Raw genomic sequence first — 10,873 nt, 5'->3', positions numbered from 1 at the left:
TTTGACAATCTTTACATAGTTAATTAGGGCACATAGAGTCCAGGGCTACAGGAAAGTGGGTAAGACTACTATTCCCACATTTTTCCCTGTATCTGTGGTAAAGGGGGAGGTAAAGGGAGAAGCCCCATCCAGCCTCCCACCCATCCTAGGTCCCCGATGTGGGGCATGTTCTGAGGGTCTTGCTCAAGTGGTTTTGAAAGTTCAACAGTTTTGAATTGTTGCTAATCTCACCATTCCAAGCATGATGAAGTCATTGTAGAATCCACTGATTGACATAGTCCACCTTAGAGTCTCTGTTTGCCCAGGTTTTTCACTGCCAACATATGGCTGGGGTAGTTGATTGATTTGTTCTGTGCTCTGTTGTGGTGCCAGTTGTCCTCTGCAGGTTCTGATGAACTGCCATATCCTCCATGTGCACCTGGTTATGCTGTCCACTGCTCCATCTGAGCCTCTGAGGAGGCTTGGTTCTGACACTTGCACTCCATGACAGACCAGGGAACCTGCACTTCTTTTCATGGTTAGGGTTCTGAGTCTGGCAGTTCGATTAGGGGGATTCCCAAAGAAACTTTGTCTGAGGTGATCCCAGACCAGATTCTTGTGTGTACTTGCCAGTGGAGGGTCTGGCACAGACCATCGCCCCCAATCAGCTGGTGGTCGCAATTGCTGGGTCGGTTCTGTTTCCAGCCCTGCCTTCCACAAGAACCAATAGGTGTTGCAGTCCAGCCTGATTCTGCCCAGCATACATTTGATCCTCACATAAACCAGTGGGAGCTGCAATCTAGTTGGAGCGACCAATAATAACCCCCACCAGGCATGCCCCCCACCCTAGTTCCCGTGCTTGCTGGTATGTGCAGCAGACTAGTCCAGTCTGTCCCACATCCCATTCAGCTCTCATACATGTCAATGGGCATTGAAGCCTAGTTCAACCCAACCAGCCCCACTGTCCAGCCCACATACATGCTGTTGGTTGCAGTTCTGTCCAGCCATGTCTGCCCCAAGTCCTGGTTTTCATGCTGTCCAGTGGGAGTGGTAACCCAAGAGGGAGGTGCCCATTGCTTCCCTGCCGGGCCCACTCCCGGATCATTCACTTTCCGGGTAGTTCTGTAGTTTAACTTGACAGATTAGCCACCAGTGCCAGCATCTGCTATCTGGTGCTGCGGCAAAGCCCAATCAACCCTCACCCATTCTGCTTTATGTTTGCACCTGTAGGGACAGTCAACAAAACCTGGCTCTTCCCTGATTTGGCTCACATGAGATCCACAGATGTTGTAGCCCTGCTCAGTCTGGTCTGCCCCCATCCCAACTCATGCTCCCCAGTGGGAGAGATGTTCCAGCAGGGGGGCCCTCCACAGTCCCCCTACCAACTTTACCCCCTCCCTCCCTGGTTCGTACTAGTTGGGCTCTGCGGCCCAGTCTGGGATGACCCACCTCACCTTGGCATTTGCTAGTGGGTGCTGTAGCCTGGCCTGGCCCAGCCCACTCCCAATTTCAACTGGTGAGGGTTACAGTCTAGCCCAGCCCAGAATATACCCTATCCAAGCTGTAATTTGTACTGGCATGTGTTGCGACCATACCTAGGCTGACAAGTGTTAAGGAATGCAGACACTGCAGAGAGTGGCTTAAATTACTATGCCACAGAACTGGTCCCCAAAGTAAGTTTTTCCTCTGCTTCATCTTTTCTGCTCTGGTGGTCTCCAGTGGAATTTTTTATTTCATTGATGAAAGTTTTCATCTCTAAAATGTGTTTCCTGTTACTGATTATTTTCTCTATTGTATTTCTCATTCATGTTATCTATTGTTTTCCTCACTTCTCTTTCTCTCAATGTCTGTATTCCGTTGCATTTTATTTTCCTTAGGATCATTATTTTGAATATTTTTACAGGAACTTTATGAATTCCTTATAGGTCAAAATGTATCTCAGGAGAACTACTGGGCTCTTCTAGAGATGTCTTTCTACCTTATTTCTTCTAGTTCCTGTGTTCTGCTATTTGCAATTGAACATCTGGAATAATAGTTTTTACTTATGAAATAGGTTTTCTGATTGAAATCTGGCTTGAGTTGCTAATTTGGTTTAAATTATAGTTGAGCATAGCATTGTGACTTCTCAAAGATTTCCTCAGTGCTAAACAATGTCAGCAAGTTGTCTAGTCTGCAGCAGTTTGTGGACATTGTCATGTTACTGATTGGGGCATGAACTGTGAAAGGCATGCTTTTTTGTTCCCAGAGTGTTGGATGTCAGTCACACCAGACTTTTTTTAATGTATATTGCTGTGTTTCTAATGCTATAGGACACAGGTTCTTTTCCCTTTTCCTGAGAGGCAAGCAAGAGTGACACTGGGCCTGTTCACAAACAGCCGTGGCCTTCACACTGTACTATGTAGATAGAATCTCCTCACGAATAATGCTGGGGCTTTTAGCACCAAAAATCCAGTTCTTAGCCCTGCAAAGTATTAAGAAGACATCGTCTAAACCCTATGTGGTGAATACAGAAATACTAAAAACTCCACATTTTCATTTGTCAGCCTATGGAAATGATATGCAAGCAGTTTCTTCCCTCAATACTTCAGAGTTTGTTCTAAGGACTTTGAGAAATATAATACTGACTGCCACTGACCTGGAGCTGTGGGATACAGTGTGTTCCTTTCCCAAAGCTCACAAGATGAATGGCACTTTTATTAGTCATTGTAAAGTGACAGTAACTAGTTTGAAACAGAAATAGTGGCAGAGTTCTCTAGCTCCTAGTTAAGTACAAGCTGTTCCAGAGGTTATAGCACCATCAGCAACAGTCACAGTTCATACAGGGCATGCACAGGTGAAGCCTGGATTTGTGCTGTGACCTCCAGCACCCTGTGGTATGAACTTTGGAGTGTATTTCCTTGGGCGTGGTCCTCTTATATTGAATCTTAACTGCCGTAACAACTATCTCCAAGTAGCCCTGGGAAATTCCCTAGTTGTCATAGAGTAGGCTCATGGCCTTGGTCCAGTACTACCATGGTAGTAGGAATCACAATGGCATGCCCTCTTTCCTGGAAATTTCCCTTGCTTTTTCTAGGGACATCTGGTCGTAACGGAGGTTAAGGCAGGTAGAAATTTGCAGCTTCCCAGTAGCAGCATGAATCTGATGCATTGGGGATGGAAAGAGGATGTGTGGTTTTCCTGTTTTTTTTTTTTTTCCAAAGTATTTTCTTGGACATAAATCACCCTCAAGATTGTGCTTAAAGGCCTGGTGTGATAGCCTAGCAGCTAAAGTCCTCACCTCACACAGGGCAGGATCAGTGAGGCAGAATAAATAATCTAAGAGTTAGAAGGAACTTCAGACAAAATGCCTAGTCAGAAATCTGTAAGAGGAGTTGAGCAAAGTTAAAAATATCCGGAAACTAAGTGAAACCATCAAAAGGCCAAATATGTGGTTCTTAAGAGTGCCCGAATGCATGGAAGGAGAATTTGAATTAAAAGATATATTCAATTAAAAGTTTGGGAACTTCCTTTACACCAAGGAAGGAAATGGAAACCCAAACACAAGAAGGACAGAAAGCCCCAAGAAACATGACCAAAAGAGATGTCCACCATGGTACATCACAGTTAAATACTCGTCAGTTGGCCATAAAAAAAAATACACAAACGTTCATACAGGAAATGTTGGGCAGCTTGTAAAGGAACACCAATCAGACTCACAGCTGACTTCTTATTGGAAACACCACTGACCAGAAGAAAATGGAGTGACATATTTCAGATCCTAAAAGAAAAAATAAAAAACAAACACATAAGCAAACAAACAAAGAACTGTGAGCTCAGAATAACATACCCAGCAAAGATTTCATTCATGTTTGGACATGAAATAAAACATGTCCAAAGCAATCCAAAATTTAAAAATTTTACCCCTAACAGACCAGCCCTACAAATTTTGCTAAAAGATGTGCTAGCTATAGAAAAAAAGGGGATCTACCATAGCCAAAGAAGGAAAAAAGTGGGAAGCATCTCAGTGAAACCACGAAAGAAACTTCAATCAAACAATGAGAAACGCAATGCTAAAATGGCAGGAACGATTCATCTGTTGATATTAACCCTGTTTGCAAATGACTTAAATTCATCAATCACAAATGTAGATTATCAAGCCAGATTAAAAAAACAAAACCAGGATCATTTATTTTTGCCCACAAAAAGTACATATCAGCAACAAAGATACATAAAAGCAAAGTGAAAAGATGGAAAAAGATATTCCAGGCTAATGGGAAAAAAAATCAGCTGATATAGTCATTCTAATAGCAGATAATACAGATTTTTATTGGAAAACTATTAAAAGAGATGAAGGCCATGACATTAATTGATCATTAGTTGATCCACTCTGAGAATAAATAATGGTAATAAATATACTGTGCAACCAATTCTAGCACGCCCAGCTATGTGAAACAGAGATATATACTGCCAATACAATACTGCTGGGGAACTTTAACATCACACTAAATCCAATGAACAAAAATGAGACAAATTCATAAGGAGACAGCAGAACTCACCCACACAACTGAACAAATGGACTTGATATCTACAGAACATTTAATCCTACAGTCATAGAACGCACAGTACCTTTTCCAGGATTGATCTCATTACAGACTAGCCTCAGCAAACAAGCCTCAGAAAACAAGCCTCATCAAAATTTTTAAAAATACAAATTTATACCAAGAATCTTCTCTCACCATCATGGAATGAAACTGGAGACTAACAAGTTGAAAAGCCCCAGGAAATATGCAAATACTTGGAAACTGAACAATCTGAAGGAGCTATGGAAACAGCAGAAAAATAAACCCAATATTAGCAGAAAGAGTAAAAAATTAAACACACCAAAGAGAAAAAAAGGAAAAATATGTAAGATCAATTAAAGAGCTGGATCTTTGAAAAAATTAACAAAACAGACACACCCCTAGTCCAACTAATGAAAATAGAGAGTGAAGATACGGGTTAATAAAATCAGAAATGAAAAAGGAAATATATAATAGATACCTTGGGCATTCAAAGAAGCATCAGGAACTACTATAAGCAACTATACGCCAGCAAATCAAAAGATTTAGAGGAAATGGATAGCTTTCTGGACACATATGATTTAGCAAAACTGAATCATGAGGTAATTAAAAACTTAAGTGGGGGCCTGGGTGCAGTGGTCTAGTGGTTAAAATCCTCGCCTTGAATGTTACAGGATCCCACGTGGGCGCTAGTTCTAATTCTGGCAGCCCCGCTTTCCATCCACCTCCCTGCTTGTTGTCTGGGAAAGCAGTTGAGTACGGCCCAAAGCCTTGGGACCCTGCATCAGCATGGGAGACCTGGAGGAAGTTTCTGGTTCCTAGCTTTGGATTGGAGCAGTTCCGGTCATTGTGGTTACTTGGGGAGTGAACCATTGGATAGAAGATATTCCTTTCTGTCTTTCCTCCTTTCTGTATACTTAATTTTCCAATTAAAAACAGAAAAAAGAAAAAAACCCTAAGTGGACCTATAACCAGGATGGAGATCGGTCAGTAATTAAACCCCTCCCAATAAAGAAAATCTTAAGACTGGGCTTCACTGCTGAGTTGTGCCAAATATTTCAAGAACTTACACCCACCCTCCACAAGCTATTCCAAACAATAGAAAGAGAGACAATCCTTGCAAACTCGTAATATTAAACCAACATGACTAATACAAAAAACAGATAGAAACACGATAGGAGAACTACAGACTGATATCCCTAATAAAAATAGATACAAAAAATACTCAACAAAATACTAGCCAACAGAATGCACAAATATATGAGACAGATCATTCACGCAGATCATATGGGAGTTATCCCTGGCATGTAGAGGTGGTTTAATACATGCCAATCAATAAATGTTATATACCACATCAGCCAAATGAATAGAAATGACATGATTTTCTCAATAATTGCAGTGAAGGCATTTGCTAAAACATAATGCAATTTCATGATAAAAACTCTAAAAGAAAGGTACAAGGGGAGCATTCTATAATACAAAGCAATTTATGAAAAACTGAAGAGCAGCATCATATTGAATGTAGAAGGCTTCTAAGCTTCCCTGTAAGATCTGCAACTAGACAAGAATGTCCACTTTAATCATTGACAGTATAGTATTGGTAGTCCTAGCTAATACTATTAAGCAAGAAAAAATTAAAGGAATTAGATGTGGAAATGAGAAGTCAAATTATCCCTGTTAACAGATAACATAGGAGAACCAAAAGACCCAATCAAAGAGTTTTAGAACTTGTAAGAGCATTGGGCAAAGTATTAGTGTACAAAATCAATGAATATAAATTGATGGCCTTGGTGTACACAACTCTGTGGCTGAGAAAGAACTGCTAAGAGCAGTCCCAATTAAAATAGCAGAGAATGAACTCAGCGTAATAGCCGAGTGGCTAAATCCTCACCCTTGTATCTACCATAATACAAGGTATTGGTTCATGTCCTGGCTACTCCACTTCCCATCCAACTCTCTGCTTATATCTTGGAAAAGCAATAGAGGTTGGCCTAAAGCCACCTGCATCCACATTGCAGACCAGGAAGAAACTCCTGGCTTCAGATCAGCTCAGCTCCAGTTATTACAGCCACTTGGAGAGTGAACCAGAGGATGGATGGCCTTTTATTCTGTGTTTCCTTCCTTCTCTTTGTATATCTGCCTTTCCAATAATAAAATAAAGTAAATCTTAAAAAAAGATAATACAGCAGAGAAAAACCTTATATACCTTGGAATAAACCCACCCAAAGTCATGACAGACCTCTATGATGACAATTTCAGAACATTTAAAAAATTGAATAAATCATTAAAAGATGGAGAAATTTACTGTGTTTCTAAAATGGTAGAATCCATATAATCACAATGTCCACATAACCATAATTTACAGATTCAATGCAATCCCAGTCAAAATCCCAACAAAATTCTTCTCAAAAATAAAAAGGACGATACAAACACTTATCTGGAAACACAAGAGTTCATGAATAGCCAAAGCTACCCTGTAGATTAAAAATAGTACTGAAGAAACAAAGCAAACTACCCAATTGGGCAAGCAAAGGAGCAGGTATTTTTCTAAAGATCAAATTCAAATGATTAATAGACATATGAAAAAATGCTTAAGCTCCATAACTATTGAGGAAATGCAAATAAAACCACACTGAGGTTCCACCTAACTCCAGTGAGAATGGCCTACATATAGAAACCAACTAACAGCAACTGCCCTGTGGGGATAAAGGTGTCCTGTGTCATTTTTGGTAGGGGTGCAGACTAGTGCAGCTGCTATAGAAGCCAGCATGCAGGGTGCTCAGACTACTGAGACTTAATCTACCATATGACCCAGCTATCCCATTCCCGGGAATATATCTGATTGAAATGTAATCTGTATACAAGAAAGCAACTTGTCACTCTGCATTTAAAGCAGCACAATCCACAGTAAAGACATAGAAACAGCTCAACTGGAGACCATTATGCTTAGTGAAGTAATCAACTCCCAGGAGGCAAATATATGTTCTCTCTGATGTTAGTCAGCTTTCTTGCAAAGAACAAAAATCAGTAAATATATTGATAATCAAGTATATACATATATTCTCATAGATGAACTGCAAAATGCAGACTAGCATACGAGGAAGTGAGCATACGTTGTCTTATGTGTCTCTACTCCTGTGTTAAAATGAAGACTCTCAGTAAAATAATTGGCAATATGATGCTAGATTTCTGTCATTTCCTTTACCTACAATTCCATGAATCACGAAGTTAACTTGCCACTGTTACTTAAGGACTATGCTACTGTCATAATATGGGGAAAATGGTGGGAAGGAAAAACTGGGAAGGAGGAAGGGGGGATGGAGGAATCACTGAAGTGACAAAAATGTATCATGAAAAATAATACATTTAAATTTTTTTAAACTTAACTAGATGTAAAATATTATTTAAAGGAATAAAAAACTTTTTCTTAATTAAGTATTCAATATCTAAATAAATGTACATATATAATATTCATACATAATTAATGTCCATATGCACTATTATAATATATTATATACTTATTTGCAACTGTATAGCATATGTATCTGTACAAGAAGAAGAGAAAGCAGGCTGGGAACTGTTGTGTCAATATGAGCTAGTCTGAAGCGTCTTCCAGGTCTCCCAAGTGCCTGCAGGGTCCAAAGGCTTTGGGCCGTCCTCGACTGCTTTCCCAGGCCACAAGCAGGAAGCTGGATGGGAAGTGGAGCTGCCGGGATTAGAACCGGCACCCATATGGGATCCTGGTGCATTCAAGGCAAGGACTTTAGCTGCTAGGCCACGCTGCCGGGCCCACATTCATTTTATTTTTCATGATATTTAAGTACTTGAGAGGGATGCGTGCCCATGTGGACAACCCATTAGGGTGAGCAGGGTAGAGGACTAGGGCAAAGTAGATGAGATAACTGCCTCTAGTCTTCTTATTTCTTTAGGTATTTGCAGAAAGTGGAAAGAGAAGGGCTCAGGGCCTCTCCTAGCAAGCCAATCATATCACTACCCAGGAATAGGGGAAAGATACCTCGTGTCATCCCAGGATTCCCAGTGTGAAGCATGCTCCAAGAATGCTGCTTAAGTAGTTTTGATAGTTCTGAGATGTTGCTGATTCCATTGCTTCAAGGTTGAGGAAATCCTTCCAAGGTCCATTATTAGCTAACATAGACCACCTTAGAGTCTCAATTTGTCCAAATACTTGTCCAGAAGGGCTGCCCAATTTGTTCTGCAATCCATGGTACTAGATGCCCTCTGCAGGCCTATTGGTCTATAGTTCTGTTTTTCTTTTGCATCTCTGTTTGGCTTTGGTATTAAGGTGATATTGGCTTTATAGAAAGGGTTTGGAAGGATTGCCTCCCTTTCTATTGTTTGGAATAGCTTGTGGAGCATTGTGGGAAGTTCTTTTTGAAAATTTGGTATAATTTTGCAGTGAAGGCTTCTGGTTCAGGGCTTTTCTTTGTTGGGAGGGCTTTTATTACCTGTTCAATTTCAGTCCACATTATAGGTCTGTTTAGGTTATTAACTGTCTCATGATTTAATTTTGGTAGATTATATGTGTTATGGTGATGTCATTTCACTGCAGCAGGTATGGGAGGGCAATATAATCCCTAAGTAGTTTATATTTTTATCCTAATGTAAATACAAATTTCAATTTGTTCATTTTTATTTTATTTTATTTTTAAACTTTAAAAAATATATATTTATTTTTATTGGAAAGGCAGATGTATAGAGACGAAGAGAGCCAGAGAGGAAGATCTTCTGTTCGCTGGTCCACTCCCCAAGTGGCTGCAATGGCTGGAGCTGAGCCATTGTGAAGCCAGGAGCCTCCTCTGGGTCTCCCACGTGGGTGCAAGATCCCAAAGCTTTGGGCTGTCCTCGACTGCTTTCCCAGGCCACAAACAGGGAGCTGCACAGCAAGTGGGACTGCCGGGATTTGAACTGGTGCCCATTTGGAATCCTGGTACAATCATGGCAAGGACTTTAACCACTATACTATCGTGCTGGGCCCTGTTCATTTTTATTTTGAAGTAAACTTACTGATTTTTATGTATTTACCTTGTATCCTACAACCTTGAAAATCACAGCTGTTTGTTTTAGAAAATTTTTCTGGAAACTCAGGAATTAGGCTGAAATAAGTCGATATTACTGCTTAATGAAGACCCTGAAAAGACCCTTGTGCCTCAGGAACAGTTCACGTCCTGGCAGTGGCTCGTTTCATGTGATCATGTGCGTGATACCGAGGGAATAAAAAGGATCACTAATCTTTCAGTCCAGGCTTTACCCAGGGAAGCAGAGAAGAGGACTCAAATGCCAGGATAACTGTGTCGTTTACTGAAAACATGCTTTCAGTTCACTTATGTCTTAGGACTGACTCAAAATCTAACAATGAAAGATTTTCTCCCTGGCACATAGCAGTTGTTTCATAATTATAAATAAATTGAAGATTGATAAATACTGAATGAATCAAGACATCAATTTCAAGATGTCCTTTATGAGGAAGAAGAAATGTCCATGAAATTGACCGGGGCTATCTCCAGTCTCATTGAGCTCTACACACACACACACACACACACACACACACACCCCACACACATACACTAAAGCAAGCTCTTATGAACACCAAGGAACTGTGCTGTTTTTAAATTTTCAAAGAAGGTTGTGACCCAGGAAACATTTGTAATTGCTTTCTCTATATTTTTCAAATGTGCTGATGAATGAATAACTGGAACAAAGCTCATTGGTTCCCCATGGCCAAATATGGGCCAGGGTTGGCCTCTAGGAGAGTCTTGATGACTACACAAGATATCTCCTGATATGTGAGTCTGAGCTTAGGGCTCCTTTACCTGTCTCTTAGTAATAAACCTCCCCAGGCAGCGGGCACTGATGAAGCAAACCAATTAGCATCCATTGAAACCTTGCCAAGAGAGCAGTTCATTTTTCTGCATGGCCGGGAGAAGCCCCCGGAACATGGCCTCTCAAAGAAGGGACTAAGCCTGGATGCGGTCTTTGTTCCATTTTTACCACTCCAGCCTTCGACATCTTATCTTCCCAGAGGTGAGATGGTGGGCAAGGGAGGAGACATTCAGGGCCTGACTTCCTGCAGGATGTGCAAGCAGAGGAAGGAAAGCAAGCGAGGGATAGGGCACATGGTTCGGCCCCAGCCACTCTGCTTCTCCTCACAAGGCATACTTTGCATCTGGATGCACCTGGAATTTTATTAGGTTCCATTAAATACGAAAGGTATTGAGACTACTAGAAAGCAGCCTGAGCTCTGGAAAGAATTAAAAAGCTAGTGCATCAATGCAAAGTGCAGAGCAAGACTGGTCATTCACACTCTAAACAAAGCGGGTGATTGCAGACTCGGAAAT

Source organism: Ochotona princeps, chromosome 1, assembly GCF_030435755.1.
Source record: "Ochotona princeps isolate mOchPri1 chromosome 1, mOchPri1.hap1, whole genome shotgun sequence".
Taxonomy (NCBI): domain Eukaryota; kingdom Metazoa; phylum Chordata; class Mammalia; order Lagomorpha; family Ochotonidae; genus Ochotona; species Ochotona princeps.
This window is presented reverse-complemented; position numbering follows the sequence as displayed.